The 26479-nt window shown below is 46.2% G+C and overlaps 1 protein-coding gene across 1 annotated transcript in view; it reads right to left on the reverse strand.

Moving 5' to 3' along the window:
- Positions 1 to 2427: 2427 nt before the first annotated feature.
- The window catches only part of LOC131410574 (ral guanine nucleotide dissociation stimulator-like), a 148519-nt gene continuing 124467 nt past the window's right edge, over positions 2428 to 26479 (reverse strand). Inside the window, exon 6 of the mRNA XM_058548693.1 lies at positions 2428 to 2831. The gene's annotated coding sequence lies outside the window, so the exon portion shown is untranslated. The remainder of the gene's footprint in view (positions 2832 to 26479) is intronic.

A 26479-nucleotide genomic window follows, 5' to 3' on the forward strand; every position in this document is an offset into this window, starting at 1 on the left:
TCACAGTAAAACGTACTAAAAGTGGATTATTCTTTTTGTGTAATATTCCAATAGATTCCAAAATATTGTTTCAAAAGCACTTTGATGCCTATGTACTCAAATTAGGTATTTACTTCTAGGTCTCCGTTTTTATGTTCTTTGTTGCATGCTACTTCAGTGTTGCATCTAAGGAAATACCAGATTTCCCTCAGTTTTTTAGATCCATATGTGTTGGAAATTTGATTCATGAAGATGGACATGGCAGCTGGGGGATCGTGCTATTATCAAAAGAGGCCTTTTCAGCATCAGTAATCTGACAAGAACCCACTGCTTGTTGGGATTTAATTGTCTATTTGAGGGATCAAGCTTTCACTGTTGGCACTTCTCTTTCTCTTTGGAGGGAAAGTACGGCCTTCCCAGTCTTTCCATTACCAAATCACTTTCCTGGGTGGCTGTGCCATGTCAGGAAGGGCCTGGGATACCGGGAACCAGAATTCATCCTCAGCTTCTGGCTGTCCTGAGAAGTCTTCCCTGGCAGAGTCCAGCCTGTGTGTCTGGGTGACACTTGCAACCATCAGAAAGGAGGCGATAACACACAAGTGCCAAGCGATTCATCTGTCCCTTGTCTTACAGGGTGTTCCCAAGGGAAGAGGTTCAAAATGCCACTTGGTAACCCTTTGAAAGCTGCTAGTCATGGGGCGGGTTCTTGGTGTGAGCTCAGAGCAGTGTCTATTCACCACCAGATGGGGAACATTTCAGTATTTTAATTGGTAAGGCTGTGTTCATGCACGACCATGGATCATCAGTTCCGTGGCATTCCCTGCTGGACCTCTCAACACCCCTGTCATGCCTCATCTTTCAAAGCTCCAAACAGGGCTCACACCCCAGCAGCTGGTTGTAATGTAACCACAGCACAAGACTGGGGAAAAAAACACAGCCACCCAGGGGTGACACACTTTAATGACTTGGGCCCAATTACCCCATTTGGACGAGTTCAGAACACTAACACTGAGTGTGTAAACTGGAGGATTGCCCAAGACCTTGGACCTCAGAAGGACACGAGCTCAGAAGTCACCTTGGACAGCAAGGGACAATGTGGGGTCACTGACTGGCCAGGATTATGGTCCCTTATCCTGGCAAAGTAGAGCTCACTCGGGATCCATCAGGCCAAGCCAGGGAGGAGGCTGGGAGCCTTCTAGGGAATTTCTGCCCTAAAGGGAATTGCATAAGGAAGGCAGGGGTGCTGGAAATCCTAGTTCACAGGGAGCAGTCATGTTTATGTAACAAGGCCCAACAGTAGCCTTAAAAGCTGCATCAGAAATCGTTCCTCCTGGATACAAATCAAGCAGGAAAAGGACTTCAGAGTCCTGTACAAGGATCCCAGCAGGATTCAAATCTAGGTCAGGGGTGAACACGGAGCCCCTAGAGGGGTCTCAGGAGGGAAAGTCCTGCCTGCCTTTAGTCCATTTTCAAATGATCTTCCTCGGGCCTTGTCCTCTCCACATGCATGTTTTGATCTTTTTACATTGGTTTCCCCACTTAGAGCTGATGCAATTCCAGAGATTCAACTAGAAAACTAAAAGATCCTAAAATTTGGTCAAAAGAAACCTCAGCAGTTGGGGTCTGGGTGTCCCAGAGGTCGCCATGCCATAAGGCCTGGGGCTGACCAGGGGGCCACTGAGACAGGCTCTCTGGACTGACCAACAGGAAGAATCCACCCCTGCCCTCACCCAACTCCTGCCCGGCCTCACTCATTCTCGTTGAGCAGCTCCATGTCCTGGAACCAGGCCCCAAATCACTCCTTGAGGTCTTGTGATAATTCTTTGCAGCGACCTGGAGCAGCAGGATCTCCCTTGAGGGGGGTGAGGACTGGGGCAGAGAACCAGTCCTGGGAACGCTCCTTCCCTCCAGTTCCATCCAGGATCTAACTGTTCTCAGAATGGGAATAATCAGCCCCTCCTCCAGGAAGATATCCTTGATGCCATCCTCCCCTCAACCCACGCGCCAACTGGATGGGTCTCGACTTCTACCAAAATCTTCCACTCAATGTAAGATACAAGGGGTGGAGCCAGAAACTGTTCTCCTCAGAGAGTTTCTGATTTCCACCTCCTTCCCCTCCCCTGCAGGGAGTGCCACAGCTGCTCCTCAGTCCTCTTCTCAAGGTTGATCTCATTCCCCTGGAAGGCAGACAGTCAGAGTCCATCAGACAGAGCCCCCTAGACTGACTAGCCCCCTATGCCCTGCCCTTCTCATGTGGCACTACTGCCAGGTCCCCAGAGGGGGCGGGGCATGCAGAGAAAACAGGACTTGGACCTAGGATGGGCTCTGGGCTCCAGAGTAGTAGGACATGGGGGGAGGCTGAGGGACCTGGCAGCACAACCCTCTCTGATGACAGACTTGGAGGCTGAGGCCTCAGGCAGAGGGGACTGCTCAGCCACTTATGTGCTGCCTGACTTGGGGGAGGGCGACTGCTCTCTCCCTCCACGGGCAGCATGGGAGGGACAGGCAGAGTCCAGCTCAGATAAAACCTCACGCAGCTGTGCCATCAGGCAGCTCTGAGCTTCCCCAGCCTGAGGAACGAGAATGGATGTCTCAGGCAGAGCCTCTGTTCACTCATCCCTAAGATGGGCCTGATGCCCCAGCTCCCAGGGGCGGCTGTGAGGCTCTCATGAGAGGAGATGTGCCAAGTGCTGAGAGCTCAGAGCTCAGTTCGGGGGCTCACGCATCCCCAGGCTCAGGATCCTGGTCCTTCCTGCCTGGTCCTCAGATTCATCCACTTCGAGATAATCACCCATCGCCAGGTGCAGCATCAGCAGTTCACCGAGGAAAGTGCCAAGATAGGGGACAACACCCTGTGACATCGGGGTGCGGGTGGGATGAGCCCTTGCTCTCAAGTCGGCCCCCTGCAGACCCTCCCCTGAAAAGTCCTCACCCTCAGCCTCCTGGCCCACCCCAGGGTTCCCACGGGGAGCAGCCTAGGACCCTTAGCAGCCTCCCCTCAATTCTTCCTCCCTTCACACCCCAAGAACACCACACTCCTCCTCCTCACCTCCCAGGGCCGGCTTCTGGCAAATCACAGGGTATGCGGTCCCTGGCCCTCCCCACAACAACCCATCCTGCACCAGCTCTTCCAGGCCCCCCTCCTGGTCACTTCTACTGGGGGATTCAGACACTGTGGCACCAGGAGGAAGGGACCTCCTCTCTTGATTTGAGGCCTCCAGCTGGGAGGGCAGAGCCCCTCCCCCACAGGCACACTCACCTGCTGCTGCTGCTGCTTCTCCTACACTCTCTGGAGGTTGCTCTCCGGGGGGCAAACGTGGAGGGCCCCTCCTGCCAGAGTCGAGGACAGTGTCAGCGAGACCATACTCCCCTCACCCCATTTCTCTCGAGCACCACTGGCCTCTGACCCTGAACATCTGACTCGAGTGAACTGGAACCAATGCCACTCCACCCTGCAAGGTCTTGTGATTCCAGAACAAGCCCAGCTCCAACTCTCACTCTGGGTGTGAGCTCGGGCTTTTGGCCTGGCCTCCCCGAGCCTGTTTCCTCATCTGAAAAGCGTGAGAACTCCAGCTACCTCACAGGTTCTCCTGAGGACTCACTGTCGCATGACTGTCATCATTGTTCTGGCCCTCACCCCTCCAGGTGGAGCAGGCAGAAAGCTCCCACATTCTTTTCCTCCCTCTTACATCATCACCCCCATGTGAGGCCTGCACCACACAATCACCACACAATCACCATACCTCCATTTCCCTGATGGGGAGACAAAGGCCCAAACAGGGGCAGTGAGTTGCTGAGGGGCCAACAGAGGAGAGGCCGCTTGCCCCTCTCAGCCAGAGGCCCTGTTCCAACATCCTTGCCTAACCCCCAGCCCCACCACTGACAACAGTCCTGTCCCCTGAGCTCTCAAAGCTTGGCCCTAGGCCGAGCCGTGGATGGAGAGGATGGGGTGTCTTGGGAGTCTGGTTGTTGAGTGGCTCCTGCCTGCCCCAGTCCCATGGAGTGTCTGGCCCCCATGCCAGACAGAGGCAATGCCAAACCCTTCTCCTCTCCAAAGAACCACTCAGGATATTCGCCTGCACTGAACTTTTTCTTTATCCACTCAGGAACTGGACCCACAAGGTGCCACCTCTGATCAACAGGGAAGGGGGTGACAGGATGCTTTGCTTCCCCATTTACATGAAGCTCCTAATGTCCTTTCAGCAGGATCCACTAAGAATCCACCAGTTGCCTAGACGCTACTCATAAGCCACCTGGGGCCTATATCATTGCCAACCAGGCACTCAGGTGAGACTCCTGTGGTTGACTCGAGTGACTGCTCTAGGGGTCCAGTGGGGAGTCCCACAATGCACACACATCTGTCTCTGGTCCAGCTGTTCAGATCCAAGGATGAGCAGCCTGTTTGTCCACCTGGGCCAGGGGAATCCCTAGCTGTGCCCGTCCCTGGGGCAGGCAGTGTGCCCTCCCCTTGGAGACATGGTGAAGATAGAAGGAGCAGCAGGGGCCTGGCTTCTTGAGGACAGGTTTAGGCTGAGGGGTAAACCCACCCAACCACCCAACAGCCTGGAAGAAGCTATATCCAGCAGGATGGACGTGAGTGGAAGCCAGACACCTGCAGATGGCGCCAGCTCAGCAACTCGTCCTGGAACAGCCCAGCCAACACCACTGTGTCCCATGACCAAGGCCTCCTGCCCAAAAATGGCACCCCACCTGCCCATGGGCAGAACAGATCCCTCTGCTTGTTAATCTGGACAAGATAGACGGGAACGTTTCAGAGAAAGTTCAAGTGAGAAATTATCAAAACCACAGCTTGCTCAGTCCCCCTCCCCCCATGGCCCCTCCTCTCTTTCCAGACCCCCAGCCTCCACTCTACCTTGGTCATCAGTTCTCTGTTCAAGGACACGTCTTGGCTATAGCTCTCCTTAAATTTTTCAGAGCTCTCCCTGAGGGGAAGGGAAAGAGGGAAGGATAAATTTAGGGATAATGTGAGGGGTCTAAGTGCATATCCTTTTCTTTGACAACCTGAGAGATTCAAACTGCCTGGAGGAGTGCTCTCACTGAGCTCCTCTGAGCGCTAAGGTCTCGTGGGACTGGGAGGGGGCTCTCCTGTTGGTCACTGGGGTATCCATTCCCCAGCTATACAGAGCAGCTCTCTTTTGACCACTTTGAGTTTCAACTGGGCATAGAGTTCTGTTGCTATAAACACTTGAAAATCTCCAATGTGGCTCACTCCAGTACCTGGCATTTAGGGAAACCGAGTCCTGAAGCAGAACTGGTGCACTAAGGACCCCGGGAGACTTAGAGACCCACCGCTGAGGCCCAGGCCCTGTCCCCATCATTTGCTGCCTCCCAGGAGTTCCCACCTGACTGAGGGGCCAATGGCAGACATTCAGGAGATCCCCCATCCACTCTGGTCCTCCTATGGAGAGGGGCACTACCCACCAGGAAACTTCCCCCATGTGTTCTTCAAGTGGCATATGGATGTTTTCTGCAGAGCAGAGATGACAGTGCGGGGCGAGGAGAAGGTCTTCAGGACCTCGAACTCCTGGGGAAGGGAAGAGAATGAGCTGTGAGGTGGGGCGCAGGAGCCCTGCTTGCTCTAGCTTCAGTCCCCTTCTATTTAAATCTCCCCTCCTGGATTAGACAGATGTTCAGGGAGCCCCAGAAGGGCACATTTAGGACCCAAAGTGTAACACTCACAAGGAGGAGGATTTTAGCTCAACCCAAGGAGGGAGCCATGTAGGAAGTGAGCATCCCCGCACTGGGACCTGGAGTCAAGATCAGCGTGCTCCTGGCAGGAAGGACCTAGCGACTTGCAGGGGCTTAGACCACACACTGCAATCCTGGGAGCTGATAAAGGTGGAGGCAGTTCCTAAGGCTCCAGAGAGGGGCTCCACTGGGCCTGCCACAGCACACCTGGGCCACCTGGATCCAGCGCTCCACCACCCTCGCCCTGTCCTGGGCCATCATGCTCGGGACCCCGAGGCAGGTGGTGATGACGAGGTTGGCCACCCTTCTGAAGTGGTCGATATTGGCCCGGACGGTGTGTGCCAGGTGTTCATTGCCGGGCTTGTTCCTCTTGCCCCGGGTGGAGCCCAGACACTGAGAGGGCACCACCTTCTGGAAGGGCTCCTGGGGAACAGGGGGAGTGTCACCCAGCATTGCCACACCCTAGCTCTGTGTCCACAGCCCACAAAGTCCCACACAGGGGTCACAATTTAGAGCTGGAGCTCAGGAAGCTCATGATGTGGCCTGAGCCTTGTTCGAGTCCCTGGCTTTTCTTCTCTGTCACTGCAGGCACCCAGCAGAAGATGACCCAGGACCCAATACTGGCAGGGAAGGGAGAGGGGCATTTACATCCATCCCGTCCTGGCTAACTCCAAGCTCCAGATGGTGGCTCAGCTTGGCTCATCCCAAGGGGGCATCTTCCAACAACATGATCCCCCTTCTGGTCCCACTCCCCATTCTGATGCACATTCCCCTGTGGCAGCTACAACCACGGGCCTTGTCTGTCTCCCTCATAGTGAAGCACACATCAGGTGTCTAATAAGTCCTGAGGCTGTTGAGCCTCCTGAGCAGAAGGTTGGGCCATCAGGGACCTGGCTGCACACAGTGAGTTCCCCTCCCCCACTGATGTGCCAGGCCCTGCTCACCCTTCCGTCTCTTCTACCTCATGGAGCCGGCACAACCACTCTGTGCAGCAGGTCCTGTTAGTGTCCACCTCTACGGTCTGCAGGTGGACAGCAAATGTTTGGGGGTTCAGAAAGTTGCCCAGGTCGTATGGTTGGTAAGGGGTGGAGCCAGGATTCGGGCCCAGACCATAGGAGACTGGATGAGGTCTGGGGCAATGATGGCAGAGTGAAGGCCTACCCCACCCACCCTGAGAGCCCAGCTGCTCACCGCATCCATCACGGTCAACTGCTCCACCACCAGCTTAGGAGGGAAGGCCGTAGGTTGGGCTGCTTCTCATGCTTCTTAGCCACAGGTGGAGATGGACTTCCCACTAGAAATGACGGTCCAGGTGACTCCAGCTCAGCAGCTCCCACTCCTGCTGGAGCCGATGTCGGCCCTTGCTCCAGCTCCAACACTGCTGATGGAGGGGACACTGGCTCCAGTGCTAGAGAGGGTGGTGTCAACGGAGCTGGAGCCAGCTCTACCTCCACCACTGCCCACTGTTCTGCTTCTGCTGCTGGCTGAAGCTCTGCACCTGGCGCTGGAGCGGGATAAAGAGAAAGGTTCACTCACATAGCTGACTTTCCATGTGTCCTTCTAAATACAGGAAAGATCCCACTTCCTTTCCAGGAATAGCCAGCCTGCAGTCCCCCTTACCCTCTGGCTCTGCCTCAGTGGCCTCCAGAAGCTCACACCAGTCAAAGGAAAGAGGGTCACAGCAGCTCAGCTCTGAATCAGGCAAGGTTTCCTGCATGTACATCCCCTTTAGCTTGAAAAAGAGACAGCCGCTGACTGGTCCCACCCTAGTTCTGGTCCAACCCCATCATCTCAAGGTCCTGAGTGTGGAGGCCCTCTGCTCCTGTTCTCATCTTAGATCAGCACTGGATGGTGTGGGTGGCCTCATGCACCTGCCCCTTGTCTAGTGAGTTGGTGGACTTGAAACCATTGGGCAGCTACTCGATGACCTCCTGAGTGGAGTTCTGCAAAGACTGCCTGGGAGCTGGGCCAGAGGGAATCAGGGGCTGCCTGCACACTGCCACTGTGGTCAACCCCCAAGAGAAAGTCTGCTCCTCAGTTCAGGCACAGAGGGCATCCTGGCAAAGAACTCTTGTCAGGAAGGGAAGGAGATGAAACCTCTAGGGCTCAATAACATACGAGTTGAGCAGCTCACCTTCTCATGCTGCCAGCCATGACTGGGTATGAACATGACAGACCCACCAGACTTCCGACACCTAACAACCAGCTCCTGCCCAGGAACGGCCTGCCCCACATACCCTGCCTTCCCCACACCACACAGACACACAAACACACACAAACACACGATGAGGGGCCTGGATTTTGGGGTTGATCAGGTGGGATCACCGTTGTGTCCTGGTCTGCACTAACATTTCCTGGGCTGCCCCATGTTACCCTTCACTGCCTCCTGTCAGACACCCAGAGGCGTCAGGGATGAGGGCTGAGCCAATGTAGGCAACAATCAAAAAGATTCTTTTTCTGGGGTTTTTTGAGCCCAGATCCTGCAAAAGTTGGGATACAACAACAAAACATTTTTGCCTCTTGACTGTCTCCCGTCAAGTGAGCTGGATGGGGGCCTGTGGGTGCCTGGTTACCAGAGTTCAAAGATCTGTTGAGGCCTAGGACCAAGGAGATGGGGTCATTTTTCAAGATTCCTATACCTGGACCCCTTACCTCAATCAGATTTCTCCAGAGCTGCCCCCTGAGTCCGGGCTGCTCACCCTCCTCTCTCATGTCCCTTCCTGAACTGTACACAAGGAGCCTACACAGCCCTAGCCACAGCTCCCTAGAAACCTAACTCAGGTCCTTGCTTTGAGGAGACAGAGATGAATGCAGACATCCTTTAACTTACCAGTTCTTCATCCTGGAATAGTCCCTGTGCCTCTCAGGTCCTCCCCAGTCTCCAAACCTACACCAGGGGGATCAGGCTAGAATCTACTTCCTAGGGACCTCACCTGGTGTATATGAGATAATATCTCTTACCCCTGTGGGCTGGTGTCACATGTACATAAGGCACAAAATTAGAGATGGAAGAATAACAAGAAGGGGTGACAGGTAGCACAGAACACCACTCAAAACAGGCCTGGGATCTAGCAATGTGATATTGGAACAGTCACTCCCAACTTGGCCTCACTTTCAGGTCAGCATCATGAGGGGGTTGAAACTAATGGAAATTTAGATACTGCCATCCTGTGGCATTAAACCATTCAATTGTTTCCTGTTTTATGGAGAATGAGACCCAAGTGCCTCATCTTGGCCTATGAGGTGGGCAGCCTCCACAGTGGTACCCAGTAAGCCCCACCCATGGTATAGCCATCCCCGTGGAACCACTAAGTGGTTAGTAACTGGCTTCTGAACATAATAACAGCCAAAGTGATGGGATGTCTTGTCTAAATTTTAACTACACAAGTCTCTCATTTCCTCTTACTCCGTCTTTCATGTTTCATCTCTCTCTCTCTCTCTGTGGAATCCTTGTAACTGAGGAATCAAATACCAGTGTTTTGGGACTGCCCAATGTGGAGGCCTATAGAGGAGAAAAGCACGGGTGTGCCCAGGCCAACAGACAGAAAGAAACTTAAACTCTCAGTCCAAACTGAACCCTGAAGTCTGAGAGTGAACTTTGGGGCTAGTCCTCCCCCAGTTGAGCCTCAGTTGAGGCCACAGCACCAACCTGTTCAACTCACTGAGGCAGAGACACCAAGCTGAAACGTGCCTGATTGCTGATCCACACAAATTGTGAGATAGTCAACATCTGTAGCTTTGAAATGCAAGGTTAGGGGCAATGAAGTCAGAGAGGGAAAGGTAACTGACACAGCCTACCAGGCCTTGGCCCTACCTTCCACCCCAGCTCCTGTTCTCTCCTCCCAGCCTCCCTCCAGCTGCACTGGCCATATTTCTAACCTCCTCTGGCCAAACTCACTTCTGCATGTGAGACTCAGGACCAGTGGTGCCATCCCCCTGACACACTGCTCCCAGACCCCTGAAGGGTTGGCTCCCTCTTGTCATTCTGGTCCCAGAAAACGTCACCCCAGTGAGGCCTTTCAGACCCTCCTACCCAGTGATGCCCAGCCCTCCCTCACAGCCCCCTGATGTGTTTCTCTACAGCACTTGCTCTTTTCTTGCTCCTGTTTTTGCTTTTGTCCATTTCCCCTCTAGGCTGTGAACTCCTGGCAGGCAGGGGCCACTTGGTCATTTTCATCCTGCACTTTGGCCCACCAGGGCACCTGGCACAGGGTGAGTGCTCAGTGCACAGCTGCTGAATGAGTACATGGGAAGATCTTGCACCCCGCCCCCTGCTTCTGACCAACTGTGATTGTGGAGATGAACACTAGAAATAGGAGGTACAAGTTGTTTCTGAGGCAGAGGGACAGCCAGAAAGACCTCTGCTTGACTCTTCTCTGCTCCAGGAGGTCAAGAAAAGTTCAGTGGACACCGTGTAAATTCCGGGTTTACAGGAGAAGGAAAGGACTTGATGTATATGTATATTATGTAATGGTTACCAAAATAAGTTTAGTTAACATCAATCACCAAGCAAACATAAGATTTTTTCCTGGTGATGAGAAGTTTTAGGATCTACTTTCTTAGCAACTTTCAAATGTACCACACAGCAATGTTAACTCGCATAGTGCTGTATATCAAGTATATCTCAATACAACTGAAAAAAATAAAAACAAAATGTAACTTGCCACCACTGACACAAGAGGCTGCCCGCCCCCTGGTGGCCAGCACTAGCACTGCAGCCCTCACCAAAACTCCACCAAACAGAAAGGAACCATTCTTCAGATGTCCTCAAGGCAGAGGCTCTCCAGGGTCCCAGAGGTAAAGGAGCAGGACCTGTCGGCTTCGAGAGAGTGGGGTAAATCTTGGGAGCCTACCTTTCCCCCCATCTTGCTGTCCCCCACCAGGTGTCTTCTTCATTCCTGAGGCATCCAACCTCAACCAGGACAATGACTCCCCCCTGCCTCCAGATGAGGACCCTGAGGATCCAACAAGAACTGGTCTTCTCCCTCATCTCTAGACTTGGTGTCCAGTGCTCTGGCATCTTCTTCCTTATACCCAGTTCTCCCACCTATGCCCCCATGTCTCCTCAGTTCTAAATGATCTCAAGTGGGTGGAAAGCATCTTCTCAACATTTCAGAGCACAGTAGGTCATCAACAGAGAACCTAGTCCAACAGACACATTGCGAGTGCATGAAACACTTGGAGTCACCTGCTGGATGCACTCCATTTTATACAGGAGGACCCTCACTGAGGTATTCTCTCCTGTTCCCAATGCCTACACAAGGGGAGGATGGGCTCATCACAGTTCTGGGTGCCCACAGAGGTGGACTGCAGGATCCCAGTCCTGTGCTCCCCAGGCTGGGCAAAGGATGGGTCTGGAACAGACAGATAGGCAGAAACCTAGGAACCTTAGGGATTCCTCTGCCCATCTCTGGGCATGTATCTAGGAGAACGAATGCCATGGTCCCCTGGGAGAGCTGCCTCCCATCTCTCTCCCTCCTGCCTCTTGTCACTTCCTCCGGGTCAGCTCTTTCTTGACTGCACCTCCATGGCCCCCACATGAGAATTCAGTGTGAGTGGGGGTGCCTATGCACATGCTATGATGAGGAGAGGAAAATGATCTCATATGGAGAGGGGTGGGCAGCAATCCTCTAAGATCTTAATGCCTCTCATTGCCAAAGGAGACCTGAGGGAAGGGGCGGAGACTTGGCCAAGGACGCTGGAGCTCTGTCTAGTCTTTGGGACCCGGACTACCTCCTGTGGTCTGGGCCAGTACTTGCCTCTTTCTGGGCCAGTTTCCCAACTGCACAGTGAGGGGTAAGATGTGCAACAGCACAAGCGTGTGCTCAGCCAGGACAAGTCATCAGGCCCCATAGATACATTAAGTATGTTTTAAGTGTATTGAAGACATTAATATTGCTGTGCAATCATCACCACGATCCATCTTTAGAAGTCTTTTCATCCTACAAAACTGAAACTCTATACCCATTCATGAATAACCCCCCATTCCTCCTCCTCCCAGCCCCTGGCAAACACCATTGTAGTTTCTGTCTCTCTGAATCTAGCGATTTCAGCAACCTCATAGAAGGGAAATCACACAAGGTTGTATTTTTGTGACTGGCTTATTTCATTTAGAGTAATATCCTGAAGGTTCATCCATGGTGTGCCATATCTTAGACTTTCCTTCCTTTGTTAAGGATGAATAATATGCCATTTTATGCATATACCACATTTTGCATATCCATACATCCCTGGACAGATAGCCTAGCCGGGCCCAAAACCAAGCCCAAAATAAAATGGGGCCCCAACCAGACTTTTATCAACGGTCCCCTGGAGACTACTTTCTTAAGCCACGTTCCATATATTTACTAAGGATCTAGTCTTGGGCCATGAGTTGTTTTTCAGAAACTCCATTTTTCCTCCTTGAGCAAGTTTCAACTGGTTTGAACCAGTGAGACCACAAGACGGCTGGCAAGACTCAAACCATCACTGCTGTTTGAGTCAAGTGACTGGAGGATGACGTAGGGGACCAAGAACTCAGCTGCCAATCATGTTAAGGACACTGCCTTTTGAACGTGGGATGTATGACAGAACATGAAAATCTACTTGCGCAAAATGCGTAGGACTGCCCCCAACCTCCTGCACCCACTCCTTTGCCCTTAAAAAGCCCTTTCAACTGCCCATTGGGGAGAAGGATTTAACCTTTGGCTCCTGTCTCCCTGCTGGCCAACCTCGTAATAAAGCTTTTTCCCTTCTACAAGAGCGGTATCTCATGGTTGGCTTAAGGGGTGCATTGGGCAGTGAGCCCTTCCTCGGTTATGATACTTGGGTGGCTTCTATGTTTTACCTATTATGAATACTGATGCTATGAATATGGGTGTTGAAATATGTTTTGAAGAATATGCTTTCAACTCTTTGGGGGCGTATATACCCAGAATTGAAATTGCTGGGTCCTATATAATTATATTTTTAATTTTTTTTTAGGAATTGCTATACTGATTTCTACAGCAACTATATATTTTATCTTCCCAAGACAGTGCACAAGGGTTCCAACTTCTCCACATCTTGACCAACACTGGTTCTATTCTTTTTCTTCTTCTTCTTCTTTTTTTTTTTTTTGGATGCCATCTTTTTTTTTTTTTTTTGATCGATGAATGTGAGGTGGTCTCTCACTGTGTTTCTGATTTGCATTTCCCTAATGATTAGTGATGATGAGCGTCTTTTCATATGCTTATTGGTTATTTGCAGATCTTCTTTGAGGAAACGTCTACTCATGTACTTTGTTCAAATTTGATTTGGGTTGTTTGATTTTTGTTGTTGAGTTTAGGAGTTCTCTATCTATTCTGGATATTAAGCCCTTGTCAGACACATGGTTTGCAAATATGGTCGCCCATCCTGTGAGTTGTGCTTTTACTGTTGATAATGTCTTTTGAGATACAAAACTTTTTAATATCCATGAAGTCCAGCATGTGTATTTTCTTATTTTATTGGCTGCTCCTTGGGGGTCATATCCTTGAAATCATTACCAAATCCAATCTTGTAAAGTTTTGTCTTATGTTTTCTTCTAAGAGTATTATAGTTTTAGCTCTTACATTTAGGTCTTTGATCTATTGGGAATTAAGCTTTGTATATGGTGTTAGGTAAGGGTCCAAGTTGATTCTTTTTCATGTAGATATCCACATTTTCCAGCACAACTTGTTGAAAAGGCTTTTCCCGTTTGAATAATCTTGGCACCCTTGTCAAACATCGTTTGATCACATGAGTGAGGGTTAATTTCTGGGCTCTCAATTCTGTTTCCATTGGTCAATATGTCTGTCTTTATGCTATGACAATGCAGTTTTGATACTGTAGATTTGTAGTAAGTTTTCAATCAGGAAGAATCAGTCCTCCAACTTAGTACCTTCTTTCAAGATTATTTTTGGTATCTGGGCTTACTTGAGATTCCATAAGAATTTTAGGATGGGTTTTTTTCTATTTCAGCACAAAACGTCCTTGGGATTTTGGTAAGGACTGCACTGGATTTGTTGATCTCTTTGGATAATGTTGACATCGTCACAATAAGGAGTCTTCCAATCCATGGTGATGGGATGTCTTTCATTTCTAGCAGTGCCGGGTGGTTGTTCAGGTTGAGGGGGCGGCACTCCTAGAGGTAGTCATGCAGAAACCCACAATTCCTCCTCACTGTGCCTTCACCATTTCCTTAGAACTCATCGACCATCAACAGAAGAGAAAATGCATGTAAAATGCATGTGGGAAATTTGCAAGGACTGGGTGTGCCAGTCAGTGCGCACCCAGGATCTGAACCCGGGCCCCCAGTAGCGGAGCATGCGCACTTAACCGCTAAGCCACTGGGCAGGCCCTGGTGTCTTGTTTTAAACACATGACTTCTGTTGGTCCTTGATTTCCCCAGTTACACCCCAGCTGTCCTTTCACTGACCATTGTTGGTCACACACCCACTGCACCTGCCTCCAATCCTTCCCCTTCAACACCGTAATCTCACACACAGCTCCTCCCGACAATATCATGGCATCTCCCACCACACGTCCCCTATACCTTCCATACAGCCATCAAGATGCTTCACAAACACCATCACCATTTATGTCCAGTGGGCTGAGAGGGCTGCCCGTGCACTGGGAATCAGGAGTCACAGGGTCTGTCACTTGGCCTCCAATCACCTACTGTACCCCAGATGAAGGGCTTACCCTGCGGAGACACTCACTAGTAGCCAACTCCATCGAACAACAACATCTTTACCCCAGGCTTCCTTCAAAATTATCCCCGCACTTTCTGCCCCAACTGCTCCTTGAGGGGTCATTTTGGGGCAGACTTTGAGGCCACCTTGGTGATTTTGTACCCAGGCCCAGACAGCTCTTGGCCCACAAACACTTTAACCATAACCTCTGAAATCATATAGCACAGGTAACCAGTGAATGGGTGCAAATTACTGGTTTTACCTCAAGACACCTAAGGAATATTTCACACCAGGAGTATCCACTTTTGGGTTTTACTGTGGGCTGATATCACAAGGCTCTCATCCAGTGAGCTTCTCTCTTCCCCAACCCCGTGAACAGCTTTCTCCAGGCTATATTGTGTAATGCATTATTGTCTCTCTCTCAGCCTGCTTCTCTCAGGTCGCATGTCCTTTGAGTTTCCTGCTCTGACTAGCTACCATCAACCCATAGAAACAATGTCAGTCCTATAGCACTGGGTGTTCAGTTCTACTAGGATTGACTGACTGGACTGGACACAGGTGTGGTGGCCCTACCCACACAAAATCAGGAAACTGAGGTAACTAAGAGGTATCAACAACCTTAACACAACATGGACAACAACTCCATAAGAACATATCCTAGCCCTTGAACAACAGTCTCATGAGTCTCTCCTAAATGGTTTTAGAAAATGGCCTGCCCCTAGACTGTCTATACTGGCCAAGGAAGGAGGGGTTGGTGCCTTTCCTAGAACCACTTTCTGAGTGTACATCAACAGAGAAGTTCAAACCTACCTCCACCAAATTGCCCAAGAGGTTAAAATATTGCATAATATTACCCAAATCTTTGAATAGATACCAAAGGCCCCCGAGATCACTGACCTATTTTCATGGCTGGTCTCTCCATGTTGTGGACAATGGAAATGGACTGGATTTTAGATTGTTGCTTGCATAATCATAGGATTTCTTACTATAGCCCTCGTCGCATGTTCACTCTCTTGGCTACAACCCGCCATACTCCTAATAACTCCATTAATTACACTTATTAAATATACTAACCAACTTAAAATTAACCAATACCCTGATTAACTTTAAAAATTCAAAATTTTTATGTGGAAAATCTGTTTAACGTAGAATACACCGTTTTAAGCATTTCAAAGTATACATTTCTGTGGCTTTTAGCACAATGATTATGTCGTGTGGCTATCACCACTATTTAATTCCAGAACATTTTCAACACCCCCAAACAAACCCATACTCATTCACACTCTATTTTCTGCTAACCCAAACCCATGGAAACAACTCATCTGTTTTCTCCACCTATGGATTTCCCTATTCTGGACATTTCATTCAAATGGCATCATGTTATCTATTGCCTTTGTGGATGGCTTCAGTGAGCACACATGTTTCAAGGTTCACCCATGGCCTAGTATGTAGCATTACTTAATTCATTTTTATGGCTTATAATATCCTATATTATGAATAGGCCACATTTGGTTTATGCAGTGATAACTGGATAGAAATTTGGGTTTGTTCCACTTTTGGACCATTGTGAACACTGTTGCTTTGAATGTCTATGGGCAAGTTTGCTCTTTTGGACATATCTACCATGGGCCTCTCCAGGTCAATGGTAATTCTAGGTTTAAGATTTTAGAAAATGCCAAGTTGTTTTCTGCAGTGGCTGCATCATTTGACTTTCCCACCAGTAATGTATGTGGGTTTCCCTTTCTCCACATCTTTACCAACACTTGTTATTTTCCATTATGTTGAATATAGCCTTCATTTTGAGCATGAAATAGTATCACATTGTGCTTTGAATTTGCATTTTCCTAATAATTAATGATACTGAGCAACTATCTTGTGCTTATTGGACATCTATGTATTTCCTATTCCAGTTGCTTACCCCGTTTCATTGACTTGTCTTTTATAATTGAGTTCTAAGAGATCTTTATATATTCTCAAAATAAGAGCCTTCTCACTTATATAAGTTGCAAATAGTAGGAGACATCAAAGACCCACTTTTAACAATGGATAGAATATCCAGACAGAAAACAGGAAATAGCAGACATGAAAACATTAAATACTAAATGGAGCTATCAGACACACACAGAACATTTTACTGGACAGCAACAAAATGCACACTCTTCTCATGGACACACAGACTATTTTCCAGAACAGATCACGTGTTAGGTCACAAAACAAGTCTTAACAAGATTAAGAAGACTGAAATAATACCAGGTAACTTTTCTAAACACAGTGGCATGAAACCAGAAGTCAATAACAGAAGGAAAACTGGAACATTCATAATGCATGGAAGTTCAACAAAAACTCTTAAACTTAAAAGTAGATCGGGGGCTGACAGGTGCTGTAGCGGTTATGTGCATGTGTTCCGCTGCTGGTGGCCCGGGTTCGGATCCTGGGCACGCACCGATGCATGCTTGTCAGGCCATGTTGTAGTGGCATCTCACATAAAGTGGAGGAAGATGGGCAAGGATGATAGCTCTGGGCCGGTCTTCCTCAGCAAAAAGAGGAGGATTGGCATGGATATTAGCTCAGGGCTGATCTTCCTCACACAAAAAAAAGGTAGATCAAAGAAAAAATCAAAAGGGAAATTAGAAAATAGCTCAAAACATACAAAAAGAAACAATAGGGGCCGGTCCGGTGGCGCAAGTGGTTAAGTGTGTGTGCTCCACTGTGGCAGCCCGTGGTTCGCTGGCTCAGATCCCGGGTGTGCACCGACGCACCACTTGGCAAGCTATGCTGTGGCAGCGTCCCATATAAAGTGGAGGAAGATGGGCACGGATGTTAGCCCAGGGCCAGTCTTCCTCAGCAAAAAAAATAAATAAAATAAAATAAAAGAGGATTGGCAGATGTGAGCACAGGGCCAATCTTCCTCAGCAAAAAAAAAAAAAAAAAAGAAAGAAAGAAACAATAAACACACCAAAACTTCTAGGATGCAGAAAAAGTAGTAGTAAGAGGACAGTTTATAGTGATAAACTTGTACATTATAAGAGAAGAAAGATGTCAAAGAAACAACCTGACTTACAACACACAGCATTAACAAAAGAAAAAAATGAAACCCAAAGTTAGCAGAAGGACGGAAGTCACCAAGAGGAGAGTGGAAAAAAATTGAAAGACAGTACGGAAGATCAATAAAAGTAAAAGTAGAGTTTTGGAAAAAATAAAATTGAGAAACCCTTAGATAAAATATCTAGGAAAACAAAGAAAGATGACTCAAACTAAATCAGAAATTAAAAAGGAGGCATTACAACTGATGCTTCAGAAAGAAAAAGATCAGAAGAGACTATTCTGAACTAGTGTACACTCATAAATTGGGTAACCTAGACAAAATAGATAAATTCCTAGAAACAACCTATGAAAGCTGAATCATGAAGAAATAGAAATCTTGAACAGATCAGTAAGAAATAAGCAGATTGAATCAGTAATCAAACACCTCCCAACGAGAAGGGACTTCTCCACTCTGCCTGACCTTAGCCAGCCTGCCCCAGCGCCAGGCTGACTCCCGTGGACCTAGGTGGCTCCCTGCAGGCTTCTGCAAATCCAGGCCCCTGGCTCACCCTGGAGCATGCCAGCTCTGGGGGCCTCAAGCAGCATCCCTGACACCAGGCTCCCACCAGACTCCTGGGAACCCAGGGCCCCATCTCAGCCTAGGGGCTGCCATCTTAAACAGCCCAAGGTGGCTCTTGTGACCACAAGTGGTGTCCTTGGCACCAGGTTCCTTGTGGGCTCTGGTGAATCCAGACGCTGGCTCACCCAAGGTCCTGCGTACTCCAGGCAGCCACAGGCAACACTCAGTCACAGGCAGCTTTTGTACCAGGGCACCCAGTAGGCTCCCACACCCCCAAGACCCCAAGTCACTCCAGCACTTGCTGGCTCCAGCAACCCCAGGTAGATTCCATGGCACCAGGCTCCCCAAGAGCTGCTGGGGAACTCAGGCCCATGGCTCACCACACCACCTGCCAGTTCCAGGAGCCATAGACAGCTCTCAAGGAACCAGGCCCCTGGCAGGCTCCCACAAAATCAGGCCCCCAGTTTACCCAGGTGCTTGCTGACTCAGGCGGCCCCAGGCAGCTCCCATGGCACCAGGCACCGGCAGGTTCCCATGAACCCAGGCTTCCATCTTGACCCAGTGCCTGCTGGCTTCTGCAGCCTCAGGCAGCTCCTGTGGCCCCAGGATCCCAGCAGGCTCCCAGGAATCCAGACATCTGTCCTACCACAGCACAAGCTGTCTCTCGTGGTGCCAGGCTCCTTGCAGTCTCCCATGAACCAAGGCTCTCAGCTCATCCCAGCACTGGCGAACTCTCATGGCCCTGGATGACTCCTGTGGCTGCAGGCTCTCAATGAGGACCTGCCAAACCAGGCTCCAGTGGGGCTACTTATGAACTCAGGGTCCCAGCTGTGCCCAGGGCCAGACACAATACCATAGACCCAAGCTTTCCACTCACCCCAGTACCAGGCTGCCCAAGGACTCCAGCAGCAAGCCTGCACCTGGACACTACCAGATGGCCTACACAGGACCCCTAGATGGGATGACTGAGAAGGCTTTGGTTTGCTAAAGCCAGTCTGTAAAGTGTGGAAGAGGTGCCTACTTCCTCAAATTTGCAGACACCAATGGAAGGCCACAAGGATCATGAATAATCAAAAACCCATCACACCCCCAAAGAAAAAGAATAAAACTCCAATGACTGACCAAGCAATGGAGATATAGGAACTATGTGACAAAGGCTTCAGAACAACCCTCTTTGAGAAATTCATAAAACTCTAAGGAAACATAGATAGACTACTAAATGAAATAAGGAAACAGTGCATGAACAAGTGAGAAATTCACTATAGAAACAGAAATCATTAAGGAAAAACAAACAGAAATCCTAGAGTTGAAGAACAATGTCTGAACTGAAGAATTCAATAGAGAGCTTCTAGATCAGATTCAACTATAACAAGAAATAATTAGTGAACAAGCAGATGTGTCATTTGTAATCATCCAGTCAAAGAAGCAAAAAGAAAAATGGGAATGGATAGGAATGGGGAAAGGCAGTGTGAATTATGGGATACCATGAAAAGAAATAGATAAGCATTATTAAAGTACCAGAGGAGAAGACAGGGATAAAGGAAAAGAGTGTTTACTTAAACAAAATAGCAGCTGACACCTTCCCAAATCTGGAGAGAGATTTACACATCCAAGGTCTTGAAGCCAATCTGTCAACCTAAAATTTCAAACTAAAATTTTCTTCTCCAAGACACATTATAACAAAACTATCTGAACTCAAAAAAAGGATCAAACAACATGATCAAGTTCAACATGATGCAAATCAATGAATGTGATACACCACATTAACAGAATGAAAGATAAAAATCACAAAATAATCTCAATCGATGCAGAAAAAGCAGTTTGACAAAATTCAACAGCCATTCATGATAAAAATTCTTAATAAAGGGTTACAGAAAGAACATACCTGAACATAATAAAAGGTTTACATGACAAAACCCACAGCTAACATCATATTGAACAGTGAAAGGTTGAAAGCTTTCTTGCTAAGACAAAGAACAAGACAAGGGTGCCCAGTCTCAACACCACTCTTCAACATACTGCTGCAAGTCTCACCCAGAGACATTTGGCAACAAAAAGAAATAAAATACATCTAAATTGGAAATGAAGAATCAAAGTGGTCTCTGTTTGCAGATGATATGATTTTATATAGAGAAATACGTAAGGACTCCCCCCCAAACTTTTAGGACTAATAAACCAATTCACTCAAGCTGCAGGAGACAAAATCAACATGTAGAAATCTGTTGCCTTTCTGTACACTCACAATGAACTATCTAAAAAAGATATAAAGAAAAAAATCCTATTTACAATAGCATCAAAAACAGTAAAATACTCATAAATAAATTTAACCAAGAAGGTGAAAGATCTAGACACTGACAACTATAAGACATTGATGAAAGAAATCAAAGACACAGAGAAATGAAAAGATATCTTATGTTCATGGATCAGAAGAATTAATATTGTTAAAATGTCCATGCTACCCAATGCCATCTCAAGATTCAATGCAATTCCTAGTAAAATTCCCATGACATTTTTCACAGAAATGGGACAAACAATCCTAATATTCATATGGATCCACAAAAGACCTCCAATAACCAAAACAACCCTGAGAAAGAAAAAGCTGAAGGCATCACATTCCTGATTTCAAATTTTATTACAAATCTATAGTAATAAAAACGGTAATGATACAGGTGTAAAAAGAGATACATAGACCATTAGAACAGAATCAAAGGCCCAGAAATAAAACCACACACATACACTTTGCTAAAAGTTGATGAGTCAGCTAAGAAGACTGCATGGGGAACAGATAGTTTCTACAATAAATGGTGTTGGGAAAACTGGATAACCACATGCAGAAAACTGAAATTGGACCCCTATTTTACAACACTCTAAAAGTAATCCCAGGGCCGGCCCCGTGGCTTAGCGGTTAAGTGCATGAGCTCCACTGCTGGCATCCCGGGTTCGGATCCTTGGCCTGCACTGACGCACCGCTTCTCTGGCCATGCTGAGGCTGTGTCCCACATACAGAAACTAGAAGGATTTCTCTGTGCAGCTATGACACAACTATCTACTGGGGCTTTGGGGGAAAAATAAATAAATAAATAAATAAATAAAAGTAATCCCAAATTGAATTAAAGACTTAAATGCAAGACACTAAATATAAAACAACTAGAAGAAAATATAGAGAAAACAGCCCCAAGAAACTCATCTTGACAATGATTTTCTTGGATATAACATCAAAAGTGCAAACAACAAATGTAAAACTGAACAAGTGGGATGACATCAATCTAAAAATCTTCTGCACAGCAAATAAAATAATTGGCAAATTAAGGGGTTAATATCCACAGTATATAAGAAACTCTTACAACTCAACAGCAAAGAAACCAACAAAACAATATGAAAATGGTCAAAGGACCTGAATAGATACTTTTCCAAAGAAGACATAAAAATGGTTAACAGGTACATGAGAAGATGCTCGTAATCACTCATCATCAGGGAAATAAAATCAAAACTACAATGAGATATCACCTCACATCTGCTAGAATGGTTATTTTCAAAGAGACAACAGACAACAAGTGTTGACGAGGCTGTGTAGAAAAGAGAACACTGTGCACTGTTGGTATGAATGTAAATTCCTACAGTCACTATGGAAAAAATTTGGAATTTTCTCAAAAAAATAAAAATAGAAATACTATATAAATGAGCAATTCCCCTTCTGCTTGTATATGCAAAGGAAATGAAGTCACTATTCTGAAGAGATATCTGCACCCCTATGTTCATTTCAGCATTAATCACAAACTGAGGACGTGGACACAAGCCATGTGTCCATCAATGGATAAATAGATAAAGAAAATGTCAGACATATGTATATATACATGAAATATATAATGGAATATTATTTAGCCATGCAAGAGAATGAAATCCTGCATTTTGTAACAACACAGATGGAACTTGTGTCATTACGCTAAGTGATATAAGTCAGACAGACAAAGACAAATATTATATATTCTCACCCATATGTGAAATCTAAAAAAGCCCAACTCAAAGGAATAGAGGCTAGAATGGTGTTTGCCAGGACCTTGGGCGTGGGGGAAACGGGGAGAGGTAAGTCAAAGTGCACAAATTTCTAGCTGTAAAATGAATAAGCTTTGGGGATCTAATGTACAACATGGTGACCATAATTAACAATAATATATTATAGACTTGAAAGTTGTTAAGAGAGTAGATGTTAAAAGTGATCGCTAGAAAAAACAAGTTAATTATGTGAGGGAATGGAGGTGCTAACTCACTGTATTGTGGTAATTCTTTCACAAATCATCATCTTGAACACCTAAAACTTACATGTGTTATATGTCACTAATATTTCAAGAAATATAAAAAAAAAATCTCTCAACAAATTAAAACCCAGGACCATATGACTGCAATGGTGAATTCTACCATACATATAAAGAAGTTTTAAAAAGAAGCCTTCTTACACTCTGTCAAATATTGAAAAAGAGAGAATACTTCCAAACTCATTTTACGACGCCAGAATTACCCTGATACCAACACTAGACAAGGACAATAAAAGAAAATAAAATTACAGACAATTACCCCTGATGAACATAGATACAAAAATCCTCAACAAAATACTAACAAATTGAATTCAACAGCGTATTAAAAGAATTATACACTACCACCAAGTGAAATTTATTCCTGATATACAAGGGTAGATTAACACACAAAAATCGATCAATGTAATATGCAACATCAAGAAAATGAAGGGGAAAAAACAGGACCATCACGATTGATGGACAAAAACCTGTTGACAAAATTCAACACCCTTTCATGATAAAACACTCGAGAAACAAGGAATAGGAGGAAAAGCACACAGCAAACACAAAACTCAGTGATGGAAGACTGAAAGCTTTTCCTGAAAGCACTAAGATCAGGAACAAGGCAAGGATGCCCACTTTCACCACTTCTATTCAACACAGTACTGAAGTTCAAGCCAGAACCATGAGGCAATAAAAATAAATAAATAAAAGTCATGCAAATTGGAAAGAAAGAAGTAAAACGATCTCTGTTTGAGGATGATATCATCTCATATGTAGAAAATTGGAAAGACTCCACAAAAAGCCATTTGATCTAACAGAGAATTCAGGAAAGTAGCAGGATACAAAGTCAATACACAAAAATCAGTTGCATTTCTATACATGAACCGGGAGCTCTCTGAAAAGGAAATTACAAAAACAATTCATTTATATCAGAAAGAATAACATGCTTAGGAATTAACTTAACCAAGGAGGTGAAAGGCTTGCACCATAAAAACTACGAAACATTTCAGAAAGAAATTAAAGAAGACATACATAAATGGACAGATATCCCATATTCATGGATTGGAAGGTTTAGTATTGTTAAAGTGTCAATATTACCCAAAGCAGTCTACTGATTCAATGTAATCCCTATCCAAATCCTAATGATATTTTTTGCAGAAATAGAAAAACCCGTCCTAAAATTCACATGGAATCTCAAGGGACTCAGAATAGCCAAAACAATCCTGAAAAAGAAGAACAAAACTGGAGGACTCACACTTCCTGATTTCAAAACTTACTACAAAGCCACAGTAATCAACAGTATGGTATTGGCATAAAGGCAGACATAGAGACCAATGGCATAGAATAGCTAGCCCAGAAACAAACGCTCACATATATGGTCAAGTGATTTTTGACAAGGGTGCCAAGATAGTGCAATGGAGAAAGGTTTCTTGTCAACAAATGGTACTGGGAAAACTGGATATCTGCATGCAAAAGAATGAACTTGGACCCTCATCCAACAGCATATACAAAAATTAACTCAAGGATATAAATGTAAGACCTAAAATAAGAAAACTCTTAGAAGAAAACAGGACAAAATCTTTATGACACCGGACTTGCAAATGATTTCTTGGATATGACACCAAAGGCACAGGTAACGAAAGAAAAACAACAGACAAATTGGACTCCACGAAAATTTTATAAGTTGGTACATCAAGAGGCACTGTGCATAGAGTAAAAAGGCAACCCACAGAGTGGGAGAAAATATTTGCAAATCATATTTCTGACAAGAGATTGGTATCCGGAATATACAGAGATGTCTTAAAACTGAACAACTAAAAAACAAGCCAATTCAAATATGGGCAAAGGACTTGAAGAGACAGTTCTCCAAAGACTTATGAATGGCATATAAGCACATGAAAAGACGCTCAACACCACTAATCATTAGGGAAATGCAAATCAAAACCACAATGAGACACTACCTCACACCCACTAAGATGAGTGCTACAGGAAAGACAGAAAACAACATGTGTTGGACAGGATGCGGTGAAATGGGAATCCGTGTACACTGTTGATAGGAATGTAAAATGGTGCAGCCGCTATGGAAAACAGTATGAATGTTCCTCAAAAAATTGAACATAGAATTATCACATGATCCAGCAATTCCACTTCTGGATATACACCCAAAAGATCTGAAAGCAGAGCCTTGAAGAGATATTTGTACACCCATGTTTATAGCAGTATTATTCACAATAGCTAAAACGTGGAAACAACCCCAGTGTCCACTGACACATGAATGGGTACACAAAATGTAGTATATCCATAAAACAGAATATTATTCAGCATTACAAAGGAAGCAAATTCTGCAATATGCTACATGTGTATTAACCTTGGGGACATTATGCTAACAGAAATAAGCCAGTCACAAAAAGAAAAATACTGTATGATTCCACTAACACAAGGAACTGAGATTAGTCAAAATCACAGAGATGGAAAGTGGAATGGTGGCTGCCAAGGGCTGGGGGAGGGGAGAAGGGAGACTTACCCTTTAATAGGTATAGAGTTTCAGATTTATAAGAGTAATGGGGATGAATGGTGGCGATGACTGTGCAACAGCGTAAATGTATTTAACGCCACAGAAGTATACACTTAAAAATGGTTAAGATGTCACGCTTTTTGTTATGTATATTTTAACTCAATATACAAAAAGAAAAAAAAAGAAATTAGCTATCAAGGCACAAAAAGACATAGTGGACTTTTAAATACATATTGTTAAGTGAAAGAACCCAACTGGAGAAGGTTATATACTCTGTTCCATAGTTTTCATATATTCCAATCACACGACATTCTAGACAAGGCAAAACCATAGAAACAGTATAAAGATCAGTGTTGCCAGGAGTTGGAAGGCAAGGGATGAAGAGGCAGAGCACAGGGAATTTAGGGCAATCCAATTCTTCTGTAGGCTCTGTCATGGTGGATACATGAGATTATGCATTTGTCAAAATCCAAGTACGTGACAGTGAGACAGTGAACCCTAATGTAAACCACTGACTTGGTTACGAACACTGTAGCAGCATCAGCTCCTCACTTGTAAGGAATGAACTGCACTAACACAGGTGGTCATGCAAGATGTTAACAGTAGGGGAAACTGTAGGGGAGGAGGGAGAAACGCTTTGCACTGTCTGCTGAATTTCTCTGTCCATCTAAAACTTTCCTAAAAACAATCTATTAATTAAAAATTAATCAATGGAAGGTAGGGAGTGGGTAGAAATATGGAGGAAACAAGAATATCAGAATATTAATGTGTTGAAGCTGGATAATAGGGACATGGGGGGCTATCACACTTTTCGGTTTAATTTGTGTATGTTAAAGGTTTTCCACAATAAAACATTTTTAAAGCTCCAGGTTAAATCTAGATTATATGTACAAAGAATCAAAGAATGTGAAGAAAACATATTTTTGAAGCAAGTACTCAAGGGGCACACTGAGGGAATGTGCAATCACACTGGATAGAGAGTGAACGTCCTGGTTCCACCAGGAAGGTTCAGAGCTCAGTGAGCAAGGCAGGGGACAGCACAGTCAGGGAAATGACAGATAATGAACACGGAAAAATGTTCGCCCTCGCTGGTCACAGAAATGCCAACGATGGGCCCTGACAGAACTGCCAGAAGATTTACAACGTTGTGACACTCACAGTTAGAGCGGGCTCAGGGACAGTGTACCACGTCCTGTGAGAAGCCCAATCATCACCGGCTTTCTGGAGGGCAAACCTCTCAAACCCTGGAACTTGCAGGCCACTGGCTCGGCTGTTCTGTTGTACAGAATCGGTCCAAAAACAAAGGTATTGGGTAAAGATGATAGACTGAATAAACACATGTAGAGTCCCCTTGACATAAAATCCCTAAAAAATGACCCAAAGATTCCTTGATTGTTGAACAAATTCATAATAGCCCTGAGAACCATCAAGAGAGCTGACATTTTGAGGAAGACATCAAAGAGAGACAGCAGCTGGTGACAGGGGACCCCAGTGGGGAGCTCCTGGTGGGCCATGGAAACCAACCAGAGCGCCCTCTCCCTCTCCCCCTCCTCTCCCTGCCGCTCACCTAACACCTCCTGCATCGCCCCTCCACTCCCAGCCACTGCCCACATCACACTCCAGGAACACAGGAAGAGAGGCACAGGGTGCCCTTTCCACCAGCACATCTGTCCTCTTGTTCTCTGCACCTCCCCTGGCGGTGAAG

The sequence above is a fragment of the Diceros bicornis genome, chromosome 10 (genome assembly GCF_020826845.1).
Source record: "Diceros bicornis minor isolate mBicDic1 chromosome 10, mDicBic1.mat.cur, whole genome shotgun sequence".
NCBI classification, from domain to species: Eukaryota; Metazoa; Chordata; class Mammalia; order Perissodactyla; family Rhinocerotidae; genus Diceros; species Diceros bicornis.